This window comes from Sorex fumeus, unplaced genomic scaffold, assembly GCF_029834395.1.
Source record: "Sorex fumeus unplaced genomic scaffold, SorFum_2.1 ptg000005l, whole genome shotgun sequence".
NCBI classification, from domain to species: domain Eukaryota; kingdom Metazoa; phylum Chordata; class Mammalia; order Eulipotyphla; family Soricidae; genus Sorex; species Sorex fumeus.
The window spans coordinates 9,691,687-9,718,853 of record NW_026606062.1 but is presented as its reverse complement, the minus strand read 5'-3'; positions in this window follow the sequence as shown (position 1 = coordinate 9,718,853).

Sequence of the window (27,167 nt, the reverse complement as noted above, 5' to 3'; positions counted from 1 at the left end):
CAGTTCAGCCCTGACTGCACCACGGGGCCCCCAGCCCAGGGAAGCAGGAGGGGTCGAGGCTCCAACCTGGCCAAGTCTCCCCGGAGATGCAGGACACAGGATGCAACAGCCTGGGCCAGGGGGTGGGGGAGGGGGAGGCTGCCACCCAGACCTCCAGCAGGCCGGCAGTGTTACAGGTAGAGAACAGCCTTGGCTGGTCACTGAGTCTGGCCGCCACACCAGGCCCGGCTGCAGGGGAGTGAGTCTCAGGGGGACGGGTGCCGGGAGCTGAGGGCCGTCTGGAAGGTTCCATGGAACTCAGGCCAGTTCCAAGGGTGTCCTGGAAGCAGACACGATGTCCAGCAGCCTTTGCGAGCTGCTGACCTCCGGGGGTGCTGGGCTGGGCGCAGGTCAGGCTTGGGGAGGGGGGGTGGAGACTGTGTGGGGGTGTCAGGCAGGGGGCTGGAGTCTCCTCACCGACACCTTTACAGCTTCTCTGCCAGGCACTTGGCAAACGCTGTTTTCTTCTGTTTTCTTTTCGCTCCTTTCCTCTGGGCAGCGGCCTGGGGAGACGGTGAGTGAGACTGGAACCCGGGTCCCAGAGGCCAAGGGTTCCAGAGGAGGATGAGGGAAGCCCTGCGGGGGTGAGGTCAGGGGGAAATCTAAGGCCAAAACTATGGGCGTGACCCCCCCCATTCAGCCCCACCCCCACCCCCAGTCCCAACTCTGCGTTCCTGGGCGCCGAGAAGGCCTGACCCCCGAGTCAACCCCGCAGGCGCCGCACCAGCTCCTCCAGCTGCCGTGGAGTCGGGCAGTGCCCGCACAGGGGTACACAGTGCCCCTCCCAGGGGCTTCTCCACGACCCCCTGGCGAAGGCGGGACCTATTCATGCAAGAAGGGGGAATGTTGGGGCTGGGGAGATGGTACGTGGGGGGGCACAGGGGGATGTCCCGGTGTATCCCTGCACCCCAAAGGGCCCCCTGAGCCCCGCCAGGAGGGACCCCTGAGGCGAGAGCCAGGTGTAAGCCCTGAGTACCGCTGGGCGTGGCCCCCCAAACAGGACCAAACCAACAAACAAGAGAAGGGAGATGGGCCTCTTCAGCCACCTGGGGTGCCCCGCACTGTGAGAAGCACAGGTGCCCCCCGCCCCAGGTCTTGAACCTCCAACTCCCCCTCTCCTGGGATCTCACCCTGCCAGCCTGAACACGGTTCCCAGACCCGCCTGGCTGCACAGCCTGGGTCCGAGGGCCTGGGCTTGTCCGAAGCTCCCATGTGTTCTTCCGGAGGATAAAATCCACGCCGAGAAGAATTTGTCCAGCATGAAGGCACCGCAGAGGGCCCCGAGGTCGATGCCTCCTGCTTGCACTAGCTGGTTAAAGGGCCTCGTTTTCTGCCCCACACGCCAGAACAGGCGGGGAGACCCTGAGAGCCGCCCCCCCTCCCCCCCACACACACACCAGAGCCTTTTCACTGCCATGTGCTGAGCTACCCACGGCTCAGACAACGTGGGGTTCTTCCCAGGAAGCCCAAGGAGTGAATTCTTAGGATGCCCCAAGTCAGAGTTATCACTTACATAAAAGGTGCAAATGAGTCATTTCCATTCTGTGAGAGCCAGGGGGGAGGGGGGAGAGGGAGAGGGAGGGAGAGAGAGGGAAAGAGAGAGGGGGTGGAGAAAAGGAGAGGAGAGAGAGGGGGGAGAGAGAGAGAGACAGACAGACAGACAGACAGACGGAGAAAGGAAGAGAGAGAGGGAAAGAGAGAAAGAGAGGGGAAAGAGAGGGAGAGAGGGAGGGAGAGGGAGGGAGAGAAAAAGAGAGAGGGAGAGAGGAGGGAGAGGAAGAGAGAGAAGGAGAGAGAGAAGGAGAGAGGAGGGTGAAAGAGGGAGAGAGGGAGAGATAGGGAGAGAGGGAGGGAGAGGCAGAGAGAGAGAGAGAGGGAGGGAGAGAGGGGTAGAGAAGGAGAGAGAGGGAGAGAGGGAGAGAGGAAGAGAGATCCCCCAAGCCCTATGTTCCCATCCCCCAGCCCCCGTCTGTTCTCTTGCTGCCCGTGTGAGGCCTGGGCTGGGTTCTGTCCCACAGTGGCCACCAGCCGTGGCTTCAGTGAGCACAGACGAGTCCCTCTCCCTGCTCTGGTGGCCTGTGGTCGCAGGTGCAGCCGGCCAGCCTGCTTGAATGTCAGGCTCCCTAAGAGGGGTGCCAGCTGCCGCCTGCCTGCGGGAGGGTCAAACCCAGGGTCACCCCCTGCACACGGCCCAGCCCGCCGGCCCCTCCCGGCCACAAGCCTGGCAAGGCTCAGACATGCAGGGACGTCCTCTGCCTCCAGCAGTCGTGGACACTCTTCACAGTGTCCCCATTTCCGGGAGCTTACGGGGAGAGCCAGTGAGTGATGACAGTCGGCCCCAAACCCTTAACGGACGGCCAGTCAGGAAGGCTCTGGACTCTGGTGTGTGTGCACGGGCACTGCGGGGCACGCGGAGGGGGCGTCACTGGTCAGTGTGGGACATGTGGAGGGGATGTCACTGGTCAGTATGGGGCACTTGGAGGGGAAGTCATTGGTCAATGTGGGGCACCTGGAGGCGTCACCATTGTGGAAGGATGTTGGTACTGGCCACCACACTGCGCCCAGCAGTGACCGTCTCTGTGACCAGCCTTTCCTCTGTCCTGCCTCCCCCCCACCCTCGGCAAGGCTCCACCCACAACCAGAAACGTCCTAAGCGGGTGATGGTGAGTTGGGTCTCACCATCAGTGTCTGTCCACTCAAGTGCTGACCAGCAGGGCCATGCCAGCCCCAGGGTGCAGGAGCCCACGTTAGTGCCGGGCCGCGGTCGGCCGTGGTCTCTGTCTGCAGGGTCCCTCCTTCATCTCCTCCCCCCCTCCCACCGCATCCTGCCTCCAGCCCGGACCTTAATCAATACTCTCGGGTGAGGACAAGTGCCTGCCTGCCGCTGGCTGGGTCCAGCCCGGCTCACCAAAGCACCCGATAAACCTGTTCTGCTGTTCTCCGGCACCAGCCTGCAGCCAAGCCACGCTCCCGTCCACGGCAGACACGCTCTGGGCATGCCTGGCAAGCCCCGAGGGAAAAGGCGGGTGTCTGTGCCACCCACCCCAGCGAGGGCCGGCTGCAGCCTGCGTGTCCCCAGGACACCCTCCCAGGGGCCCCCACCCAGGGCATCTCGGGAGGCCCCTCCGGGACCCGGCCCGACACTCTCTGTCTCTGTTGCTGGTGCCCCTCGAGGCCACCTGCGTTTTCCTTGCTCTCCTTCCAAAACGTCAGCACTTTGCCGTGTTCGCCGGGACTCAGACAAAGTCCAGAATCTCGGTGGCGGTGTCCCAGGACGTGGTGTCCCCGAGTGGCCGGTTCTTGTTTCCCGTGCACCGGCAGCTGCTCGGGCCTGTGCCTGGGCCCGCCTTGTCCCACCAACACGGCGTCTGTCTCAAGGCACGTCGGATCTTGCCGCTTGGAGCGGCTCGGGGTCAGGGCTGGGCCCTCGATCCCTGGGAACGTGCAGAGAGACTTCAGAGCTGCGGTCACTGTTCTGAGGGACAACGGACACCCAGGGAAGAGGCGGGGAGAAAACCAAGAGGGGAACCGCCCACCGGGCCAGCAGCGTGAGGGGTTCGAGTCTCCTGGGATGCTGGGCACTAGGAGGGCTCCTTGGGGGACACCCCTGACCCCTCACGCTGTGCAGCCCTGGGGCCCTGGGCAGGGGACCTCGGGAATGTGAGCTGGGGTCTGAGCTCAGGCTGTGGGGAGACTCACACAGAGACCTAGGGGAGACACAAACTTCAAACAAAAAAATTGAAGATTTTGTTTGCTGTTGTTTTGGGAACACGCCCAGTGATGCTCAGGGGGTCTGTGTCCCCAGGGAGCACTCCTGGTAGGGCTCTGGGGACCTGTGCAGGGTCAGGGTGAAACCCGGGCTTGGCCAAGGACCATGCAAACACCTTCCCCACTTCCGGTAGAAGCGCCTGGTGCAGTTTTTCAGAGACTTTCTGGGGGATCTTTGGGAGCTACGGGAACGCTCTGGCCCTGTAGAGCCTGGGCCCCCTCATGCACGACGGAGGAACCTTAGCACAGGCCTGGCGTCTCAGCAGGGGGCACGGAAGGTGTCCTGGAGAGCGGGATGGAACCCCATCGTCCCCTCATGCCTCTCCCCCTGCTTCTTTTGGGGGGTCTTTGCAAAGTGCAAGGCAGGACACCGGCGCAGTGGCGGGAAGCCCCTCGTAAGGCAGCAAGGAGGTCTCTCTCGACACCCTGCGCTGATCATGACCGATGCTGAGAACATCGTTTGGGTCTGCAGTGCCCCCGTCTCTGTCTTTTGCTGGTGGAAGCTGCAGGTGACACCGTTCATGCAGAATAAAGATCTGAAAGTGAAACGGGTGGGCTCGGGCCCTCAGGACGTGCGTCCCTGCAGTGGATGGACAGGCGTGTATGTGCATGCCGGTCCAGGCCACCCCACAGAGCCCGGGTCTGCACACCTGCTGCTCTCGGTTCCAGAGCCTGGAGGGGCTAGGGTGAAGGGGCGTGAAGTGGGGGTCAGAGGGTGGCACATCTCACCTGGCTCGGCTCTTCCTGCTGTGCCCTCCTCGGGATGGGGAGATAGAGACAGACAGAGAGACAGAGACAGGGAGACAGCGAGAGAGATAGGCAGAGAGAGACAGACCTAGAGAGACAGACAGAGACAGACAGAGAGACGGACAAAGAGACAGAGACAGACAGAGAGAGACAGAGAGACAGGTAGAGAGACAGAGACAGGGAGACAAACAGAGACAGAGACAGAGAAAGACAGCGAGAGAGACAGAGACAGGGAGACAGAGACAGAGACAGAGAGACAGAGACACAAAGAAACAGAAAGACACAGAGACAGAGACAGAGAGGCAGAAAGAGAGACAGAGAGACAGAAAGTGAGAGAGGAGAGAAGCAGAGAGAGCGCAAGAGAGAGAAGAGAGGAGAGAGAGGCAGAAAGAGAGGGAGAGTGAGAGGCAGAGAGCAAGAGAGAACGAGTGAGAGAGACAGAGGGAGAGAGAGAGAGGGAGGGAGAGAGGGAGGGAGGAAGAGAGAGGGAGGGAGGGAGGAGGAGTCTGCCCTCTCCTCCCTATGGGCAGACACTCCAGGCTTCACCTGAGTCTGAAACCCCCCAGGCCCCAGCCGGGAGTGGCAGGTCCTCGTGTACCCCCTGGCCCCCTTGGGACTGCAGTGCAGAGTGACAAACCCGTGGCCATCGCGAGTTGAAGAGCAGACTGTGGGCCACGTCGCGATGGGGTCACTGGCCAGGGCGCCCGCCTTGTGATATAGGGGTGGGTGGCATTTCCGTCTGCCCCGGGTCTCGGGGGTGGGGGGAGCTACGGGGGGGGGGGGTTCGGTGCCCATGGCCACTGGTCTCACCCACCCCCTGTGCCTGGGGGTTGAAGCCTGGGGGATGGCGCCCTGGGGAGGTGGGGGCACCTCCTTCCTTTTGAGCGCCCCATCCTTTACCCCCATGCCAGGGTCTCCCAGATGGTCTCCCAAGCCACTCTCACTGCATGAGCTGTGTGAAGAGGCCGGGGCTTCCTGCTTCCAGACCCCCAGAAGACTTGGGGTGTGGACATCAATAAGTTTATCTGCTAGCTCCCCCCTGACCCCGGGCAGACCTTCCAGACCATTCAGCAGCAGCCTTGGAGGAACCATGAAGAATCACTCCATCCTGCCAGAAGGTTCCAGAAGCCCGGCCTAGGTTCCCAGCTCCTGGAAAGGCATCCTCCCTGCAAGGCAGCTTGCAAGAGCAACATCCCATCCGGGCGTCCAAGGAGCAAAGCTGTAGGCAGCCCGGCCTCTGGGTACCCTCTGCCAACCCTCCCTGGCATGGTTGGTCTCTAGCCTGCGGGGTCATCCTGGGTCGGCAGCCTTGCACCCCCAGGGACGTCCTGTGAGAGCCCCAAGCTCATGCCTGCCGTCGTATGGGAAAAGGTGGAATTAAAGGTCTGCACCCGCCCCCTGGCAGGCATGGGTCGGAGCAGGGTTATGGGGGCAGGCAGAGGGGCACGTATGTCGGTGGAAGGGAGCGGCTGGCCAAGTGTGGCCAGTGCAGCCAGGGCCACGTGTGGCATGAAAGGCAAAACCCATGTGCCCAGCAGTCCACAGCCTGAAAGGCAGAGAAAGGGCCACAAGCTGGAGAATGCAGTTCCTGCAGGGCTGAAGGGGGCCTGGGGTCCTCCTCCCCACGCCTCGCGGGACAGTTGGTGGCTCTCTCCCACCACCTCTCTCCCCGCCTGAGGTCTCAGAATCAGGAGATGGCAGGAACGTCATGTGGCTTGAGCCACGGAAGCACAGGAAGTGCCAGGAGGAAACTAATTGACCACCAGCTTTTCCCCCTCTGCGTGGTTCTTTCTTCGTGGCGTCTGGAGTCCATGGTGCACAGAGGACAGGGCAGAGGCTTCTCTCCTGCCCACTTCCTCCCCTATAGGGAGTAAGTCCGGCGACTCCGCAGGACCGTACTCCAGTGTCCTAGGGTCAAAACTGGCCAGGACCCCGACATGCCCCGTGCACGGCCGAGCCCAGAGACAGGCTTCGTTCTTACCAGAGACTCACACCCCCAGCAGACCACAGAACCCCCAGCAGGTGTTTGTGGCTCCGGGCCGACACCCTCTGCTCTGAAGACAGACGCTGTGTGCTTTGGGGCCTTTTTCTGCCACCATCACGTACTATTGGGTCTTTTTCTGCCAGCTTGGAGTGAGCAAAAGCAGCTGCAGGGTCAAGCTGGACGTGTCCCCTGGAGGTTCTGTCCTTCTTTGGAGCACTCCACTAGACCCACTGCCCTGGTACCACAGCTGCCAGGTGCCCGAGAACACATCTGTAAACCCCCTCCCCCTGGGAGATCTGACTGGGGCTAAGGCAAGTTGCTTTGCACCCTGGATTGAATTCCCAGCACATACAGGGTCCCCAGACACTCTCCGGCGTGATCCCTGAGGATGGAGCCAGGAATGAGTGAGCCTGAGTACAGCAGGGTGTGGGCCCTGCCCCCGTCACCACCTTCCTGCAGCCTTTGGCGGTCTCCCTTGAGGTGGCATCGTCTGTGAGCAGGGCCGGAGAGAGAGTTCAGCAAGTAAGGTCCTTGCCTTGCAGGCTGCCAGGCCCCGTCTGTTGCCTGGCACTGAACAGTCCCCCTGAACACCACCAGGGTCACTCCTGAGCACAGAGTCAAAAATACCACATTGGGTGTGGCTGGAATTTATTTATATTATTATTATTATTATTATTATTATTGGGCTGGAGCGATAGCACAGTGGTAGGGCATTTGCCTTGCGCGCGGCAGGCCTGGCCAAGCCGGGTTCGATTCCTCCGACCCTCTCAGAGAGCCCAGCAAGCTACCGAGAGTATCTTGCTTGCACGGAAAAACCTGGCAAGCTACCCGTGACGTATTTGATATGCCAAACACAGTAACAACAAGTCTCACAATGGAGACGTTGCTGGGCCCGCTCGAGCAAATCGATGAACAACGGGAGGACAGTGCTACAACGCTATTATTATTATTATAATAACATAAATAAATAATTTTTTTAAATGAATCACCATGAGATACTGTTACAAGCTTTCATGTTTGAGTTTCAGTCATACAATGGTTGAACACCCATCCCTCCACCAGTGGACATTCTCCACCACCAATGTCTCCAGTATCCCTGCCTTTCCAATCCTTCCCCTGCCTCCATGGCAGACAATTTCCCCCATACTCTCTCTCTCTACTTTTGGGCATCATGGTTTGCAGTACAGATACTGAGAGGGCATCACGTTTGGTCCTTTATCTGCTTTCAGCACACATCTCCCATCCCGAGCGATCCCTCCAACCGTCATTGACTTAGAGATCCCTTCTCTATCCCAGCCGCCTGCTCCCCCAGCTCATGAGGAAGGCTTCCAGCTATGGGACAATCTTCCTGGCCCTTGTGTCTACTGTCCTTGGGTGTCTGTCTCATGTTATGTCATTTTATATCCCATGAATGTGTCTGTCCCTCTCTTTCTGACTCATTTCACTTAGCATGATACGTAGCTAGAATTTTTTTTAAATCAACTTTCATTTTTTGTATTTTATGAGACCACCCACTCAGTGAGGGGGGCCCAGAAGCGGGCCCTGGACATGCTCAGCTAACCAGGAGGGGAGTTTCAGTGATGGGCTGTGCCCAGAACCACCTGACAGTGCAGAGACTGGGCAGAACCGAGGTCTCACTCGGGGTCACCTCACCAGAGAGAAGCCCTGGCCTTTGCACGGTCTCCCCAGCCCCCAGCTGTGGACTTGACGTTTCAAGTAGAGGAAACAGAAGGACTTCTCTGTTTGGGAGGAGATGGCTGAGGGAATTCGGGTGCTGGCATGACACTGTGTCTGTCCCTGGCATGAAGGAGGGCACTGTGTCTGCTCATGAGTGTCCAGGTCACCCGTTAAGATGATGCCTTGGGGGTTGGAGCGATAGTACAGTGGATAGGGCATTTGCCTTGCACGCAGCCGACCTGGGTTCAATCCCTGGCATCCCATATGGTCCCCCTGAGCACCACCAGGAGTAATTCCTGAGTGCAGAGCCAGGAGTAACCCCTGTGCATCGCTGGGTGTGACCCCAAAAGAAAAAAAAGATGATGCTTTATAGTCAACTGCCTTAAATCAATAGTTGGAAAAAGAAAAGGAAGAGATTGAAACCCCAAGTTCTTCAAAAGAAAGATTGTCCTTTAACTGGTCGGTGGGCTCACTCATCAAGCCCTGCTCTCCCGGAAACTCGTGTCTGCTAGAATCTCTCTGGGTCTCGTGTCTTTCTGCTTGCTGCCTTGCTTGTTCTTTCAAGTGTGTGTTCTCTCTTGAACACATACTTCCTCCCCATGACCCCACATCCTTCTAAGTAAGTTTCGATAAAAATATCTTGCTTCACCAAAAATGAATGAATGAATGAATGAATGAAACTGGATGGGGTGTGGGGATTGGAGAGATAGCACGATGGGTAAAGTGATTGATTGCCTTGTATGTGGCCAACCTGGGTTCAAGTTCAGCACCACATATGCCCCTCCCCTGAGCACTGCCAAGAGTGAGCCCTGAGCACAGAGCCGGGAGTGATTCCTGAGCACAGAGCCAGGAGTGATTCCTGAGCACAGAGCAGGGAGTGAGCCCTGAGCACAGAGCTGGGAGAAAGCCCAGAACACTGACAGGTGTGGCCCCCCAACCAATAAACTAGCATGGAACTGGCTGGGAATTTGAGGGGTTTTGTTTTTCATTTTAGGCATGGGCCGTCCCCAGCTCATGCTGTGGTTGATCCCAACGGTGAGTGCTCAGGGAACTGTTTCATGCTGGGAATCAAAACTGGGGTTCCATGTGCCAAGCAGGTATCCAGCCTCCAAACCCTCTCCTTGGCTGAGATCGGGGATTTCTAAACAAGTTGCAAATTTAACTGATAGCAAAAAAAAATGAAATCGTGTGTGTGTGTGTGTGTCTGTGTGTGTGTCTGTGTGTGATTGTGGGCGCGCATATGTGTTTGTGCATGTTGTCTGTTTATATGCATGGTTGAGGGAATATTTATAAATGGCAAATTCATCATACACAGTGCTTGCAGTATTCTTTTTTTTTTTTCTTTTTGGGTCACACCCAGCGATGCACAGGGGTTACTCCTGGCTCCGCGCTCAGGAATTACCCCTGGTGGTGCTCAAGGGACCATATGGGATGCTGGGAATCAAACCCGGGTTGGCTGCGTGCAAGGCAAACGCTGTACCCACTGTGCTATTGCTCCAACCCCGCTTGCAGTATTCTTCTAAGAAATTCGTTTGAATTTCCAAAGAACTGAGCTTTTCATAAAAGCAAACTTTATTTATTTTATTGAATCACCATGAGATACAGTTACAAACTCAAACTCATGTTTGAGTTTCAGTCATACAATGATCGAACACCCATCCCTCCACCAGTGCACACTTTCTACCATCAATGATCCCGGTACCCCCCCCCCATCCACCCATTCTAACCCTCCCCCTGCCTCTATGGCAGACAATCTTCCCCATACTCTACTTTGGAGCATTATGGTTTGCAATACAGAAACTGAGAGGCCATCACGTTCGGTCCTTCAGCTACTTTCAGCACACAACTCCCATCCCGAACGATTCCTCTAACCGTCATTGTCTTAGTGATCCCTTCTCCATCCCAGCTGCCTTCTCCCCCAGCTCATGAGGCAGCTGCCAACCATGGAGCAATCTTCCTGGCCTTTGTGTCTACTGTCCTTGGGTGTCAAAGTCTCATATTAAGGCAAACTTTATTTTCAACATTTTTTTTAAAAAAGCAAACGTTTTAGAAACTGAACTTCATATGCTTTTCCCCTTTCTGATCTCTACGAATTCCTGGTCTGTGACTTTTTTTTTTTTTCCTTTTTGGGTCACACCCGGCAATGCGCAGGGATTACTCCTGGCTCATGCACTCAGGAACGTCTCCTGGCAGTGCTCGGGGGACCATATGGGATGCTGGGAATCAAACCCGGGTCGGCCGCGTGCAAGGCAAATGCCCTACCCGCTGTGCTATTGCTCCAGCCCCTGGTCTATGGCTTTTTCTGGGAGTTGAAACCTACCTTGTGCAGTCCAGCCATTGAAACAGGGCTGAGGAAGCCTCTAAATTTGGAGGCCGCCACCCATATCTGAACCCCGTGAGATCACCCGCCCTCGGTTCCTTCTAGAAGCTCAATTAGACTCTGAAATGGACAAGCCGGGTGGCCCCACTTCCCTGTGGCACATTCAGAAGGCAGCGTCCGTCTGTCTGTCTCTCCTCATAAAACCTGGAGTGTCCTGCGGAGGTGGGAGTTCAGTGGAGGCCGGAGCTGCCAGCCAGCCGGGCCCGTCTGGACGAGCCTGCTGAGAACTCAGCCCGCGGGAGCAAAGAAGAAGGCTTGGAGCAAGGAGGATGCTCTTGCCGAGAAACTAGCCAGGCGAGTTTCCAGTCTCTGGCGACCTTCTGCAGGACCTGAAGCTGAGAGCAAAGGGCTGTGAGGGCCAAGAGCCCCGGGCCCTGCCCCCACCCCCGCCTGGCTCCTGGAGCCACAGAGGGGCCCTGCAGACAAGAGGGCTCCGCGTCCCGGCGGGAACTGTGTGTCTGCGGGATGGACAAGGCAGCGATGCAATCCTCCACAAACAACCCAGATGAGCAGGCTGCAGTCTTAAGGGCTTGCAAGTTGCCATGGATTTGCTACACAAAGGGATGAAAGGGACAGTGTCTGCAGAACTGGTCCTCGGGTGACCTGACGTGGCCAGGACAGTTTGTGACTGCTTCAAAGTTAGACTGAAAACTAACCCCCCAGAGGCATGGTGGGCTGTAAACAGAATCTCAGGGCGGGGAGCAGAAGTCGGACCCTGGTGCTTTCTCGGAAGCCCTTTTCTGTGTCTGCACCAGGAGGTCTTCTGTTGACAACACGATATGAGGGAGAGATAGAGAGGGAGGGAGATAGATAGAGACAGAGAAACGGAGACAGAGGGGTGGGGTGTGGTAGGAGGGGAGGCGCGAGGGAGGAGGAGAGTGGGCAGCTAGCAGCCACAGCCTGCTCAAAACCTGACCCGAGAAACGCTCTTTCACAACCTCTGCTGTAACTCATTTCCTAGAAGCAGCTCATCAACTCAGTGTCTTCCCAAGAAGGAGATCGAACACAGATGTGAGGAGCAGAAGCTGACATCATCGGTCATCGAGGGTCCTCCCGAAGGTTGCCAACTCATCTTTTTTTTTTTTCCTTCTTGGGTCACACCCGACGATGCTCAGGGGTTCCTCCTGGCTCTGCACTCCGGAATTACTCCTGGCAGTGCTCGGGGGACCATATGGGATGCTGGGAATTGAACCCGGATCGGCTGCATGCAAGGCAAATGCCCTACCCACTGTGCTATCACTCCAGCCCCTTTTTAAAATTTTTATTTTTTTGCTTTTGGGGTCAGGGGTTACTCCTGGCTCTGCACTAAGGAATTGCTCCTGGTGGTGCTTGGGAGGACCAGTTGGAATGCTGGGGATCGAACCCGGGTTGGCCATGTGCAACGTAAATGCCCTACCCGCTGTACTATTGCTCCAGCCCCTCCACCTCATCTTCTTGGGTTGGAAATTTTATTTCAACACCGTGATTTACAAAGTTGTTCTTAATACAGTTGTTTAGGCACTGAAGGTTCCAACACCAATCGCACCCATTGTGACCTTACATCCACCCATGTGCCCAATTTCCCACCCACCTCCCACACCTGCCCCCTTACAAACCACTTACTTTGTAACTCTGGGTCAACACAACCGCAAATGGAATTATCAAAAAATAATTCAGTGAAAAAAGGTAAAAGGTAAAAGGTAAAGGCCCTCCCGTTGTTCGTGGATTTGCTCCAGCGGGTGCAGTAACATCTCCATTGGAGACTTTGTTGTTACTGTGTCTGGCATATCAATAAGTCACGGGGGAGGGGGGGGCTTGCCAGGTTCTGCCTGCAGGCGAGGGGCGGAGGAGTCTGTGAAAATTGTTACATCTTGCAAGGATGTTACTAAAGTGATTGTCTGAGGACTTAGCGGGCTGGGTGGTGCTAGTGTATCCTTTGCTGTTACTATTTTCACTACTTTCACTCACTGAGGTTGTGACTAGGGCTTCTGAGCAACTTTCCCATCTAACTTGTTGTGTTCCTATGGCGCTGTCGGTACTGTGAAATCTGGAGGTGTTGTGCGGCTGTGTCTGTGGCCACACACTCCAGGAGCTCCGGCAATGGGGGTAACTCGCAGCTTGTCGTGCCTCTGAGATTAATCGTGGGTCTGTGAGTCAGGTTGTCTACCTGCCAGGTGGCCACCTCACCATTTAAACGAATAGTTCAATACTTCAACATGCCAAGTGTGGGACCATGCTCTCTTCTCCATTTGTTTAGTTTATCTACTACCAGATTCTCTAAAGGGTTCTCTGAGTGGGAAAGACGCCCCCTCTGGATCATGCTTTTGAATGGAATTTGTCTAAACTTATTTCCGTGGACCATAGGCAGCCCTTGGGGGTCCATGCCCTTGAGACCTGTGGTAGCTGAGGGGACGTAGCCTGTCCTCCTCCTCCTCCCGCTCGCCAGGATGGTGGGTTTGAAGGTTTGTCTCTCTGCAGGCAGAACTCAGTGGATCACATTTGCACTTAGGCAAAAGTTATTTTTATTTATACTGTCAGGATGTTCAATCAATTTCCGCTTTGAGAAGTCAGATAGAAGACAGGAAGTTCAGTTACTGTATTTCACTGCATCATAATTGTCATGGATTTCATGCCAGATTTTTTTTTCCTTTCGCAAAAATAAAATAGGGTATATCCATCATGTGAAGTTTTATTTTTAATGGGGGACACACCGAACTCTACTCAGGCATCACTCCTGGAGAGCTTGGGGAACTATATGGGATGCGGAGAATCAAGCCTGGGTCAGACACATGTGAGGAAAACACCCTCCCCTTGTAGGATCTCTCCAACCCCCGTGTGAAGATTTTTTAAAATAAAATTATGCTGGTATTACTGGGGGGAAAAGTACTTGGTATGATTACTAGGAGGTAAAATATCATAGTTTAATTTCAGGTAAAATATGACCCAATTATTGTAAGGAACATACTTTGACTAAACATAGAGCTATTTTATATTACCAAAAGTTCAAATGTAACTGGGAAACTTGTACTTTGCTAACTTAAGTGTTATCTGAAACTTAAGAATTCTTGTCCCTAATATGAGACTAACACCCAAGGACAGTAGACACAAAGGCCATGAATATTGTACCATATCTGGAAACTTGTCTCATGAGCTGGGGAAGTAGGCAGCTGGAATAGAGAAGGGATCACTAAGCCAATGATGGTTGGAGGAATCATTTGGGATGGGAGATGTGTGCTGAAAGTAGATAGAGGACCAAACCTGATAGCCTCTCAGTGTCTATATTGCGAACCATAATGCCCCAAAGTAGAGAGAGATTATGGGGGAAATTGCCATAGAGGCAGGGGGTGGGGTGGGGTGGGGTGGTGGGAGGCATACTGGGGACATTGGTGGTGGAGAATGGGCATTGGTGGACAGATGGAGTTTGATCATTGTTTGATTGAAACTCAAACATGAAAGCTTTGTAACTGTAGCTGAAGGTGATTCAATAATAAATAAATAAATAAAATAAATAAAATAAAAAGAATTCTTGTCTCCTGTCTAATCTGGAAAGTTCTCGGCCAGACACTGCAGAGCCGTCCTCTGTCCTCTCTTAGCTCCCGCCTCTCTCTGTGTTCTTAGACGGTGTGTCCTGGGCGGCTTTAGCCTAGTGACCCTCCCTCATGGTTCACAAACACCTTCTCTCACGGCTGCAGGCGGGACACGGGGCCCTGTGGTGTGGACAGCTCCCTGCAGCTGGTCCTGGCCACTGTCCCCCGTGCCGTGGCTCCTGATCAGTTCTCTCAAGGCTCCTCCTCCATCAGATAAGTCTTCCCTGCCTGGGCCTGGGTCTGCCTCTTCACGTGGTGTTTCCAGAAGAGCCTTGCCCTGGCATGTGGGGTGTGGCTCTGCTAATCTCTATTACGAAGCTGATTTCCAGAAAAGGTGACACTTGAGGATTCATGGTAGACATGAACAGGAAGGTGGGGGATAGTATTCAACCCATACTGTGTTGGATGATGGAATCATTTTAACACCTGTTTTTCTTTTCTTTTTTCTCTTATTTTTTTTTTTTTCCTTTTGTGTCACACCTGGGGATGCTCAGGCATTACTCCTGGCTCTGCACTCAGGAATTACTCCTGGCGGTGATCGGGAGACCCTATGGGATGCTGAGAATTGAACCCGGGTAGCCACATGCAAGGCAAATGCCCTACCCACTATGCTATCACTCCAGCCCCTTTAATGGCCATCTTGATCCATCTAGAATGCCATGTGATGTTCATGTTACAAATTCAGGACAGAGACTTTCACTGAAACTGTTCTTTGTTTTGCCTTGATTCAAAGGTTCCTGGGGTTTCTATTTGTTTTTTTGTTTTTTCATCCATTGTTTGTGTTCCAGGTGTAGGGTGGATTGTTCTGGCATTTTCTCTGAAAAGAGCTTCCATTCTTGTGAGTTTGCTGGTGATTGGCTCTTTGCAGACCATCCCTCTGCCCCTTCCAATCCCTCAAGATCTTGAGGTGCTTCAGGGATCTATGCGTGGGGGACTGTTTGTGTGTTCTGCGCTGAGTTAAGGGATTGCTAGATTTCGCAAACAAGATGCAATTCCAATTTATTTTTCCTTTTCAGACCTCCGGACAGAGACCTGTGGAAGGGCGGGAATTGTGGTGTCAGCTTCATCAAGTATGTGCCGGGTTCAAGAATCTCAGCTTCATGCAGAGGCCTGAGTTGTAACTATATCCTAAGCAACATCTCCTCTTCTTGCTTTTATTTTGCAGGCAGATCACAACCAGCAGTGCTCAGGGCTTTCTAGGGGCTTGGGGATCACCTCTGGTGGGGGTTGGGAGACCTTACGGAGTACCAGGCCTTGAGCCAGCGTCAGCCGTGTGAAGACAAGTGCCCTCCCCGCTGTCCAGTCTCTTCAACCCTATCCTCACAAGATGCTAACAAGCTTCCATAGGGCCCAGTTCTGTCTATTTCTCTGTTTCCGGGTCAGGGGGCTTCTGTCTCTCACCCCACGAGACTCAACTCACACTATCATTCTGGCCTTGGTTTCTCTCTTGGCTTTTGGGGGGGGGGGGCTCTCTTTCTTGTCAACTCTATTTTGTATTTTGAATCATCAAAGTCATCATTGTCGCTAATATTTAGATTTCTGAGGCTGGGAGCACTTCCTGTCAGATGGTTCCACCCAGTACCAGAAACTGGACAGCGAGTCTCGAGCATTTATGAACCCTGAGGAAACCCATTTCCCATAGCGCCAGTCCCAGGGGCCAGAGACATGGGTGGGGGTCAGATTGCAGGGGGCCAACCCCAATTTGATCTCTGTACCACGTAAGTTCCCCCGAGCACTGATAAGGAGTGATTTTTTAAAAAAAATTTTTTTATTTTAACGAATCACCGTGAAATACAGTTATAGACTTACAAAATTGCGTGATTACGCTTCAGTCATACAATGATCGAGCACCCATCCCTCCACCAGTGCCCATTCTCCACCACCAGTGTTCCCAGTATCCCTCCCACCCCCATCCCCCCATCCCACCCTGCCTCTGTGGCAGGGCATTCCCTTTCACTCTCTCTCCTTTTGGGTGTTATTGTTTGCAATACAGGTACTAAGCGGCCATCATGTTTGATCCGGTCTATTTCCAGCACGCATGTTCCATCCCGAGCGAGCCCTCCAAGCATCATTTACTTGGTGGTCCCTTCTCTATCCCAGCTGCCTTTTCCCCCAGCACGTGAGGCCGGCTTCCAAGCCGTGGAGCCATCCTCCTGGCCCTGATCTCTCCTGTCCTTAGGTGTTAGTCTCCATTATGCTATTTTATCTTCCATAAATAAATGCAGTCTCTCTCTCTCTCTCTCTCTCTCTCTCTCTCTCTTTCTCTCTCTCTCAGTCATTCTTAAGCACAGAGCCAGGAGTAAACCTTGAGCACCAACACATGTGGCCTCAAAATAGAACGACACAAAAATTGCATCCAAAAACGGGCATCCTGACTCCCTCCTGCAGAAAAGTCCCCTCCTTCAGGCGTGCCGTGCCACGAGAGCCGAGACCTGGGCTCGGTGAATCTCTCCGAAGACGTTTCCAATGCTGAAATAGCGACACGTTGTTTTGTTTCTCCTCTTTCCTTCCTTCAGGGATTGTTGACAAGCCGAGAGGCATGAGTCCCGCAGACACTGACAGCTGTCTGGCGTGTCCAGGCAGCGGGGTTTATTTTTTATTCAATGTGTGAAAAACACAAGAAGATGAAGAGGACACTGTGTTGAGGGAGGTGTGTGCGTGTGTGTGAGTGTGTGTGTGAGTGTGTGAGTATTGTGTGTTTGTGTGAATGTGTGTGTGTTCGTGTGTGTGTGTGTGTGTGTGTGTGTAGGGGTGGGACGGGGGACAGAGGATGACGATCAGACTGGAGAGAGCATCTCCTCTCACCATCACTGCCACCATCTCTGTCTCACTCACTCGCTTTATCTATAGAGTCAGGATGTGGGCCGATGCCCGGCCCCTGACCGGCTGAGTGTGGTTTGGACATGACTAACGAGAGTGTGAGAAGGAGGCGGGGGTGGGGGGGTTGGGGAGGGTCGGGGCACCTCTCCGGGAGCCAGGTGGGGGCTCTGATGTGGGAAATACTGAGACACAGGAGACGGGGCCAACGCCTGCCCCCTGACGTGGGTTCTTCCCCAAGCCTCCATCCCGGCCTCTGCCCCTCAAGGCTCTTCCTGAGTTTCCTTCCCCTTTCCTGCTCTGCCCATGAAATGTGCCACCTTCCTCCTGCATCTGTCATTCAGAGCCTCCATGACTCATGGTTTCCAGAAGCTTCCATTGCACGGTCAGGGCAGTCATAGATGTGCCAGAATCTCTGTCCATCTTTAAAGAATCCCTCCTCTGGGGCTGGAGGGATAGCATGGCGGGTCGGGGGTTTGCCTTGCACGCGGCCGACCCGGGTTCGATTCCCAGCATCCCATAGGGTCCCCTGAGCACTTCCAGGAGTAATTCCTGAGTGCAGAGCCAGGAATGACCCCTGAGCATCGCTGGGTGTGACCCAAAAAGAAAAAAAAAAGAATCCCTTTTCTCCCTCATTGCCTGCTCTGGGGTGATGTTGCCTACATTGGGCTTGACTTCTACATTGTCCCAGTCCTGGTCACTCCCCTTGTCAGCCCTCCCGCACCCGTGTACCTTCCAGAAATACTTTCTGAATGAGGCCACACTGCCGACAGGACCTGGGGGTGAAGAGACAGTCAGGGCCTTGAAGCTTGAGGTAGAAACACGCAGGCAGGAAGTCCCCGTGCTCCCCAGCAGTGCTCCAGAGGAACATGAGCAGCCTGCGGTGGGGGGGGGGGTGGTTCGCTTAATACCCAGCCAGTGACCCTACGCTGATCCCCCAGGCACCACCTGTCCCGGGAGAGCTGCAAAGCACGTGGGGTCTTACCATTCACTGACACCCTAGTGGGACCCCCTACATTTTGATAGCTTTGCTCAAAATAGGGTTCTGAAGATTAATCTTTCCATGACTTCGGGAAGGTGCCCTCAACACCGCCCTGTTTCCCCCAGGCAAAATCGCCTGCACCTTGGATGATCCCTGGTCCCAGAGAAGGAACGTTCTAGAAGTTGCATTTTAGGGACTCTGACACCCCGCCACTACCCCTCAAGAAGGGGGAGAAGGCTGAGCACGGATGTTGGGAGACCTTTGCGTGAAGAGGGGACACACCAGGCTGCCACCCCGTCCCCCCACCAATAAGTATTCCTGAAACCCTTTAGCCCCTCTGGCTTCCAAGGAAGGTTGAGAGACTCTTTGGGACCAGAAAACAGCTTGCACTCAGCATTGGGGGTCCCTGCACTCAGTGGTGGGGCGTCCCCAGGATAGCGCGCACAGAGGCTGCTGTTTGCTGTAGCAGCAGAGATTCACCTGGGGGGTCCGAAGCCCTGCCAAGTTGGCCGGAGAGGCTTTAGGGGGGAGCAGAGGGAAGTGGGGAAAAGAAGCCACCACCCCCGCATGCATGGACTCGTGGGTTGGCCCGTACCCTGCGGGGTTGGAGGGAAGCACCTGATTCTAACGCAGGAAACTCCATCCTGACAGGCCAAGTGACAGCCTGCGGGGGACCAGCCAGGCGTCTCCATGGCCAGAACAGTTTGTAGGCGCTGCAGACCCCAAAGGAGAGAAAGCTCCCACGTGTCTAAGAAAGGAGATCTGCGACTCGAGCAGAGGGGGTCAGCGGGCCAGGGTGGGGGCTAGCATCTCCAGCGGCAGAGGGGTCACTGCCACCCCACCCTGCCGGGGACCCAGGAGAGGCTCAGCCCCTCCCATAGACAATGGGGAGGCGTGAACAAACCCCACAAATGTTGCTTCTGGAGGGATGGTTAGGAAGGCTGTGGGTGGGGGGTGGGGTCCCCAGACCCCCAGAGGGCCTGTGTGACTCTTCAGCTCAGCAGTGGACATCAGTGGACAGCAGGCGGCCCCAGAAATGGAACTTTCCAGTGGCTACTCCTGACTTCCGCGGCCTCACTGCCGGCAGGTGGACAGGGCAGGACCCGCCCTCTGGACTCCTGGGTGAGCACAGGGGCTACTGCCTGTCCCAGCAGGAAGCACGTCACCCAGCCATCCGGGAGGGGGTCGGCGGGAGGGGCCACTGGCCACTGGGGCTCAGCGCTGGTGCCCAGGGACCGTCCCTTCCCAGGGGGCTTTGCTGTGACCGAGGCCCAGAGGCAGGGCAGGAAGGGCATCGGGGCCTGGTGGGTGAGTGGGGGTGGGGGGGTCTGCACTCATGGGGTCCCCCAAGGGCCACAGCCCAGACACAGTGAGGGAGAGCCCGGCTCGGGGTCCCCGCTTCAAGGGTGGTGGCGGGACACCCCATTTCTGTGTTGTCACTGCGTGGTCCTAGGTGTCGTGGCTTCGGGTGGCCTTGTCAGAAGCCCAGCAGTCACTGCTGTGTCCTGAGGCCTGGAGGGACAAGACGAGGCTCTGGTTAGGGCACCCCTAGGAGGGACGGGCCCAGCGCTGGGATGGGTAGGCCGGTGGGAAGAGGCCGGAGGAGGAGGGGAAGAGGGAGGGGAGAGGAGGGAGGAGAGAGGGGGAGGAGGAGGATGGGAGGGAGGAGGAGGAGGAGAAAGGGTAGAGAAGGGATGCATGGAGGAGGAGGAGGGGGAGGAGGGAGAGAATGAAGGAACACCTGGAGCCGGCAGTGGGGGGAGGGGCAGAAGGAGGCGGAGACCCCCTGACCTCTCCTCCCTCGCCCCCCCAGCTCAGGGCGAAGCCTTAGCCAGTCCCCTGATGCATCCAAGCAGCCACAGGAAGCCCTGGAAGCATCTGGAAGCCTCAGTCAGTGGGGTGCAAACACGGTGGGGGGGCTGTGCCCAGAAGGGAACATGGAGCCCCCCAATCCCCGCCCACCCCCGGGGGTGTCTGGCAGCAGCTGCAGCCTTGGGCCAGGGACCCGTCTCCCAGGCCGCGTCTCAGCCAGGCCCTCCCCATCCCGGCCGGGACCCCGCTTTCCGCGGAAAGCCCCACTCGTGGGGCCCAGGGGTCACGAGGACAGGAAGTGTGTGGGCCGGTTTCCTCCCTCCCCGCTGGCACCCGGCCCTGCCCTAGAGAAGCAGGAGTTTTATCACCCCCAGGCTAACAGGGGAAGCCCAAGGCCCTGGGCTGCAGACTGGGTGCGTGGGGTGACTCAACCCCCATGGGTGGGCGCTGACTCGAGCTGGGAGTGGCGGCTGGGGAGGCAGCCCCCCCCTCCCCGGAGTGATGAACCCGGATGGAGCAGACGCCCCCGGCCGGCCGGCCGTCACTCTCCACGTCAGCCTGTCGCGCTGCTCCTCGCCTGGTGCCGACTGGCCGGCTCTGTGTTTCTTGGCAGGAGGAGGAGACGGGAAGCCAGGACAGACACACGGACCATGTGGGGAGCGAGAAGTCAGGGGCCATCTGCTGAGTTCTGCCGGGCGAGCCCCTGAGGGAGGGGAGCGGGCAGGAAGGCCCAGGGAGTGAATGAATGATGAACGAATGAATGAATGAATGAGTGAATGAGTGAATGGATGAACAGGAGGTGAGAGATGAGTCCTTGCAAACCGTATGACTCCGGCGCTTACTACAACCGCCCCCCCCCCCGAAGCTTTAAGGAGCCTTTCAAGTTTTGGGGCCACCAAAACTGGGCTTTGAGAACCCCCAGGAAGCCTTGGCTCTGGGGTCCCCAGCTCAGTGTGGGCAGAAGGGGAGAGGTGACGTGAGGAGGAAGACGGAGGCGGGCACGAGGAGGTTGCTCTGGCTCAGAGGAGTGGCCGGTGCCAGCCTCCGTGAGGAAGCGGGGGCTTCTGGGTAGCTGGCACCCTGAGGTCCCTAGGCCAGGCTGTGGGAAGGCACTGCTGATGGTCCCCTTAGCAGCCCAGGCTCCTGACGCCACCCCGAGTGTCTGCCCCGGAGCCTTGGCCAGTGGGGACAGGAGAGCCTTCCCCAGGGATCCCTCAGGGAGCAGCTTAGGGGCTCTCCCTGCCCCGGACAGACCACAGCACCACGGCAGCCCCGAGTGACCCCCATGTGCTGACAGGAACACGCCCTGAGCACCGCTGGGTGTGGTCCCTAAACCCAAACCCCAAACCCCAAAGCCACAGAAACTCACCCTGTCACATCTCTGGAGCCAGAAGCCCAGAATCCGCCTCATCAGATGACAATGAGGAAGCAACTGGATGGTCTCCCCCCACGCCCCCGCCCCCGCCCCAGCTCTGGGGGTCCCTCCCCCATCCAGTCCCTGGAGGCTGCTGGCATTTCTCAGCCTGTGACCACATCTGCCTCCCCCATCCCCTGCTCACAGGCCTGGGCTCTCCCCAAAACCAAACACACCACACCCCCACCAGCAAGAACAACCACTCCCCCCGAGCCCCCGAGATCTCAAACGCCTCATCTCGAGATCCTTAACTGTCACGTTCCGGAAGATGCATGTGACAGTTATTTCTGCGTGGTCAGTGGGACTAGAACTTGGTTCTCTCTAGGGCTTCCTCTGGGGGGGGGGGGGGGTCTTGGGACTTGTCTTCTTCCATCTGTATCGGGGAGTTTTGCTGTTGAAGAGGCCCTTGCACGGGTCTCGTGAGACCTGCCTGTCCTGAAGGCCGAACCCTCTGGACAGGAAACAAATTCCAGCTCTCCCGGAAGCTGGAGGTCCAAACACCTGCTCAAACACACACTCCCTCCCCCAACTCCCCCCTGCTTTGTAAAACTGGCGTCTGCCTGGCGGAAACTGTGGTTAGCCATGCAGCAAGTTTCATGCATTTCATGAGAACGTTTTCTAGAAGAAAACAACCCTCGAACATAGGGTGATGTTGGGTTTTCTCCATCCTCAAAGACCGTTTAGAAAACAGTGCCCTGGGCCTTTTCGACTGGAAGCTTTTCCTTTCTCCTGTTGACTTGTTTTGGGGCCACACCCAGAGGTGCTCAGGGCTTACTCCTGGCTCTCTGCTCAAGGATCACTCTTGGGACTGGAGAGGTAGCACAGCGGGTAGGGCGTTTGCCTTGCATGCGGGCAACCTGGGTTCGATTCCCAGCATCCCATATGGTCCCCTGAGCACCGCCAGGAGTAACTCCTGAGTGCAGAGCCAGGAGGAACCCCTGTGCATCGCCAGGTGTGATCCAAAAAGCAAAAAATTGAAAAAGTTTTAAAAAATCACTCTTGACAGAGATGCCAGAGATCACCCCATGTCAGCCACGTGCCCTCCCCACTGTATGACCTCTTCAGCCTGTTCTTTTCACTCTCGTTTGTCTGTTCACCAATGCAGCATCCTTAACTGTCCGCTCTCGCCTCTCTCCCCTCGACTCTGTTCACACCACCCCCTCGAGCCTCCTCAGTTTGTTCCGAGTGGCCCATCTCCATCCCTGTTATAGCTGACGAGGATCCCGTTGTAGAAATGAACTACGTCTCCCGGATCCAAACATCTGTCATTGTTACCACAGTGCCATATTTAATATATTTTTACCACAAGGTGTTACACATATCTCAGTCATCAGGAAGCCTTTTCCCTAAAAGCCGGGACTGTGGCCCCAAGAAATATGAAGGCTCATCCATCTACACACACGTATTCATTCATTCATTCATTCATTCATTCATTTTTTTAGAAAAATTTTTATTAGTGAAACACCATGAGGTACAGTTGTAGACTTACAAATTTTTGTGCTTGGGTTTCAGTTATACAATGATCAAGTACCCATCCCTCCACCAGCGCCCATCCTCCACCACCACGGGTCCCAGCATCCCTCCCACCCACCGTCCCCCCATCCCACCCTACCTCTGTGGCAGGGAATTCCCTTTTGTTCTCTCTCTCTCCTTTTGGGTCCTGTGTTTTGCAAGAGAGGCATTGAGTGGCAATCATGTTCGGTCTATAGTCTACTCTTCATTCATTCATTTTTGTATTCATTCATTCATTCACTCATGTTTTGACTCATCCATGAATTCCTTCATGTATATATTCATTTGTTCACGTTTTCATGGATCCATTCTTCCTATTTTCATCCATGTAGCCGTTCATCCATTTGTCCCTGTGTTTCCTCATTCGTGTATTTCTTTGCTCGTTTGTTCATGCTTTCATTCCTCCAAACGGTCCGTAATGAGAGCCTTTACGCTCAGGAATACAGCAGTTACTAAGGTGAAACTGTGAGCAAGTCACCAACCAGCACAACCAGCACAATACACAAGCTGCCTCTGGGGTTGCTACCTGGGAGATGATTTTGCAGAAGAAAACACAGAGCCCTTTCTGCTTCTTCTAACTTGACCTTCAGCATGGACACAGGATCCTGGAAAGAGTAAGGGGCCTTTGGGGGCCCCCCTCCTATCTGATTTGCATCTGAAGTGACCAAAGGCAAGCTGGATGCCTGTCTCAGCGGGGGGGGCACCCCAGAGAAGGGAGGGGGAGGCCTGAGCGAGGCTGGGTGTGCAAGGGGACAAAAGGGGGTCACAGGAGGTGGGGGTGCTCTGGTCAGTCTCAGCAGCAACTCTGGCTCCAAGGGAGGGTGATTGGTGCTCCCTACTACTGTCACGCGGTGAGACAGCGAGATGGGTGGGCCCCTTCCGGTGGGCACAAAGTGGGGGTGTCCCCCGGCCAGCACGGTCAGGCGGCCGTGACCCCTGGGATCGTGTTGGCAGAAAGCCACAATGCTGGACTGTAATGGAATCGCACTGGGCACTCTGCCGTCACTGCCTGGACCTTGGCACTGGTCTGCCCCACACAGAGGGACTGGGCAGTCGCCGCCTCTCCTGCTGCCCCCTGCACCACCGAATCATGCCAGGAACAAGCTGGTCTCTTGGACACCAACCTCCCTGCCACCACGTAGAGCTTTGCAGGCCTGATCTCTCCCAGGGAAGATAATGGCATGCTAATGAGATGCTAATGAGATGCTAAAGAGGCACTAATGAGCAAGAAGTCCAGTGGAGGGGGCCAGTCCACGGGGTGTCCCCCATCCCTCCCGCAGGCACAAGCCTCTGAGCCAGAGAAGAGGGGAAAGGAGACCAATGTGTCTGCTCCCTGGCTTCACATTCTAGAAGTTTCCTTGGCTCCTTGCTGAGACCTACATGTCCACCCTGACCCCTGAGGTCACTGCTGGAAGCTCAGCCCCATCCCAGTCTCTCACAGTGTACAGTCCTTCTCCCCACGGGCTCGCCCGACTCCCCAGGTCGCCCAGGAGGACGAGTGTTCGGGTCAAGCTGGCTTCTCACAGGACAGGAGCCCTCAAGCTCCTCCACGATCCTCCCGTTAAGCCACAAGTCGGTCCCCGCCATCCTCTGCCTCCTGAGGTCCAGCTCTCTGAAAACCACTCGTGCTTCCGTTTCCTTACGCCTTCTTCTGTTTCTTTGAGGAGCGAAGCAGAATTTTCTTTATCGAAGTCTCTCCCGTCTCTGGTTAAGCCGGCTCCCAGGTGCTTGATTCCACCCCCATCCCCTCCCCCCTGAAAACCGTTAATGGGGCGCTAGTCACTTGCAGTCTGGTACACACTCCAAATATTTCGAAGCTTCATCTTCTCTGGATTAGGCATGTGGGGGGTCTAGCTGGGGGTCTAGACCTTGATTTTCAGAAGGCTTGCTCAGTGTTTTCTCTGTCTGCCTCTTCCCTTCCGGTGATCCCATCGGGAGGACGAAGTCTCCACGTTGGCCCATCTCTTTCCCCTGATGTCATTCACTCTTCTTCGCATGTAAGTTTTTTTTTTTTTTTAAGGAAAAGAGATTTTATTATTTATTTATTTATTTATTTATTTATTTTTGCTTTGGGGTCACACCCAGTGATGCTCAGGGGTTATTCCTGGCTCTGCACTCAGGAATTACTCCTGGCGGTGCTTGGGAGACCATATGGGATGCTGGGGATCGAACCCAGGTTGGCCGCATGCAAGGCAAACGCCCTACCCGCTGTGCTATCTCTCCAGCCCCTGCGCGTGTAAGTTTTGAATCATCAACATCTGGTGGCATTTTGACAATTACTCCTGGTGGCGCCTGTGATAACCCTATTTATTCAAGCCAGAATGTTCAAATCAGTATGTCCCCTGACCCTAGGAGACTGGTCCAGGAAGCCACATTCCAGCCAGGTGGGAACTGGGGTTCAGAGTATTCACACCCCAGCAAAGTTGGGTCCCCACACAACGCAGCACCCGGTGTCACCCTAGAGGATTTACTCCCATTATCTGTCTCTGAGGACCGCCTACCCTGCCCCGCCCCTAAATTACTCCATCCAGACCCTCTTTTGAGCAGGAGAAAGGGCCCCCAGGGATCTCCCCCAATGCCCTTCCCACGCGTGGTGCACACACACACACACACACACACACACACACACACACACACACTTAGAATTCCTGTTTCTTCTTGCCTCCCATAAGTCCTTGGAAGAAAGACTTGAATGGGGTTCCATGTAGAACTTTGGGTCTGCACTGCGTTGTTTTATATTTCACTTTATTTGTGTGTGTGTGTGTGTGTGTGTGTGTGTGTGTGTGTCTGTTGATTTTTGGCCCACAACCAGTGGTGCTCAGGTCTTCTCCTAACTCTGCACTCAGGCACCAGTCCTGGTGGGGTCAGGGGGCCCTTATGTGGGACTCAGGATCAAACTCAGGCTGGCCTCATGCAAGGCCTTCTTACTATTTTCTCTCTCTGACCTAAAACTAATTTGTTGGGGCTGGAGCGGTAGCACAGCAGGTAGGGCGTTTGCCTTGCACACAGTCGACCTGAGTTCGATTCCCAGCATCCCATAGGGTTCCCCGAGTACCGCCAGGAGTAATTCCTGAGTGCAGAGCTAGGAGCAACCCCTGTGCATTCCTGGGTGTGACCCAAAAAGCAATAAATAAATAAATAAATAAAAATGAAAACATAAAACTAATTTGTTTATTGGAAAGGTGATGCTTATTTCTGGTTTTGTTTTTAGGGGGGTGAGGGGGACATCCCCACTTATTCTCTCTGCTCAGGGATCCCTCCCGGTGGGGCTCAGGGGACCCTATGCAGTGCCCTGGATGGAACTTGGGTTGGTCACGTGCAAGGCGCGCCCCCTACCCTTGTGCTATTCCTCAGCCCCTCCACACGCCCCTCCCCCCACCCTGTTCTTCCTAGTTTTTAAAACAAATGCCGTTAGGGCTGGAAAAACAGTACAGGAAGCGAGACGCCAGCCTGGTGGGGGATTGATCCTGACTTGGCATCTATAGGAGTGACCCCCAAGTACAGAGCAGGGGGCAGGCTCTGAGCACCACTGGGTGTGGCCCTGAGACCCCCAAACTGAACAAAACAGAACACAAGCACGATGAAAAGTGTGCTGCCTCCAGCCTCAGTCCCTGCCCAACTGGACAAGCCCCCTGTCTGCCTCCCCCCACAAGTGACATCCAGGCAGACACAGACTGAGCCACCCCAGACAGGTCACCCTCTGCGGCGTGGGGACAGTTGGAGCTGGGACCCCCAAGGAGCTGCCAAGAGGGGGTCCAGCAGCCCTGCCCAGTCCCAGCAAGAGGCTGTGGGATGTGCACACGTCAGCATGGGCCCCAGGTGCTGATGGGGGTGGGGGTGGGGAGCCCAGGGCTGCCTGGCACTGCCGTGGGAGCCCTGAGGATGTGGGAGAGGATGCCGGCGGCTCCCCTCTGCTTTGTCCAGAAATAGGCGCGGAAGCGCCTGCTTCCACATGGCATGGCGCCCAGAAATGCAGGTGCCCGGGTCGGCCGGCCACACGCAGCTCGGCCCAGCCTCGGGGGTGCACGCGCCGCCTTGTCCTGGTCAGGGAGAGACGTGCGGGCTGTACCAGAGAGCCCGGGAGGGTCAGGGTGTGGGAGCCGCTGGAGGAGGCGGGGCTCTGGGTGGGCATGGATGTCTCTGTCCCATGCCCCACAGAGGTACCCTACCGTACCCCAGAGAGAGCCCCCCAGAGACACGCAGCCCTGGCAGTGAGCACCAGAGTCCAGCTGCCCCCAAGTCCCGAAGACCAGGGCTTCTCTGCCCCAGACTGGCGATGGACCTGGATGTGTAGGAGGCGGCCAGACGGAGAGCTGACCCGGGGAGGTGACTGTCCTGTGGATGTGGCTGTCCCGTGGAGGTGACTGTCCCTGTGTAGGTGACTATCCTGTGGAGGCGACTGTCCTCTGTGGAGGTGACTGCCCCGTGGAGTTGACTGCCCCATGGAGGTGACTGTCCTTGTGGAGGTG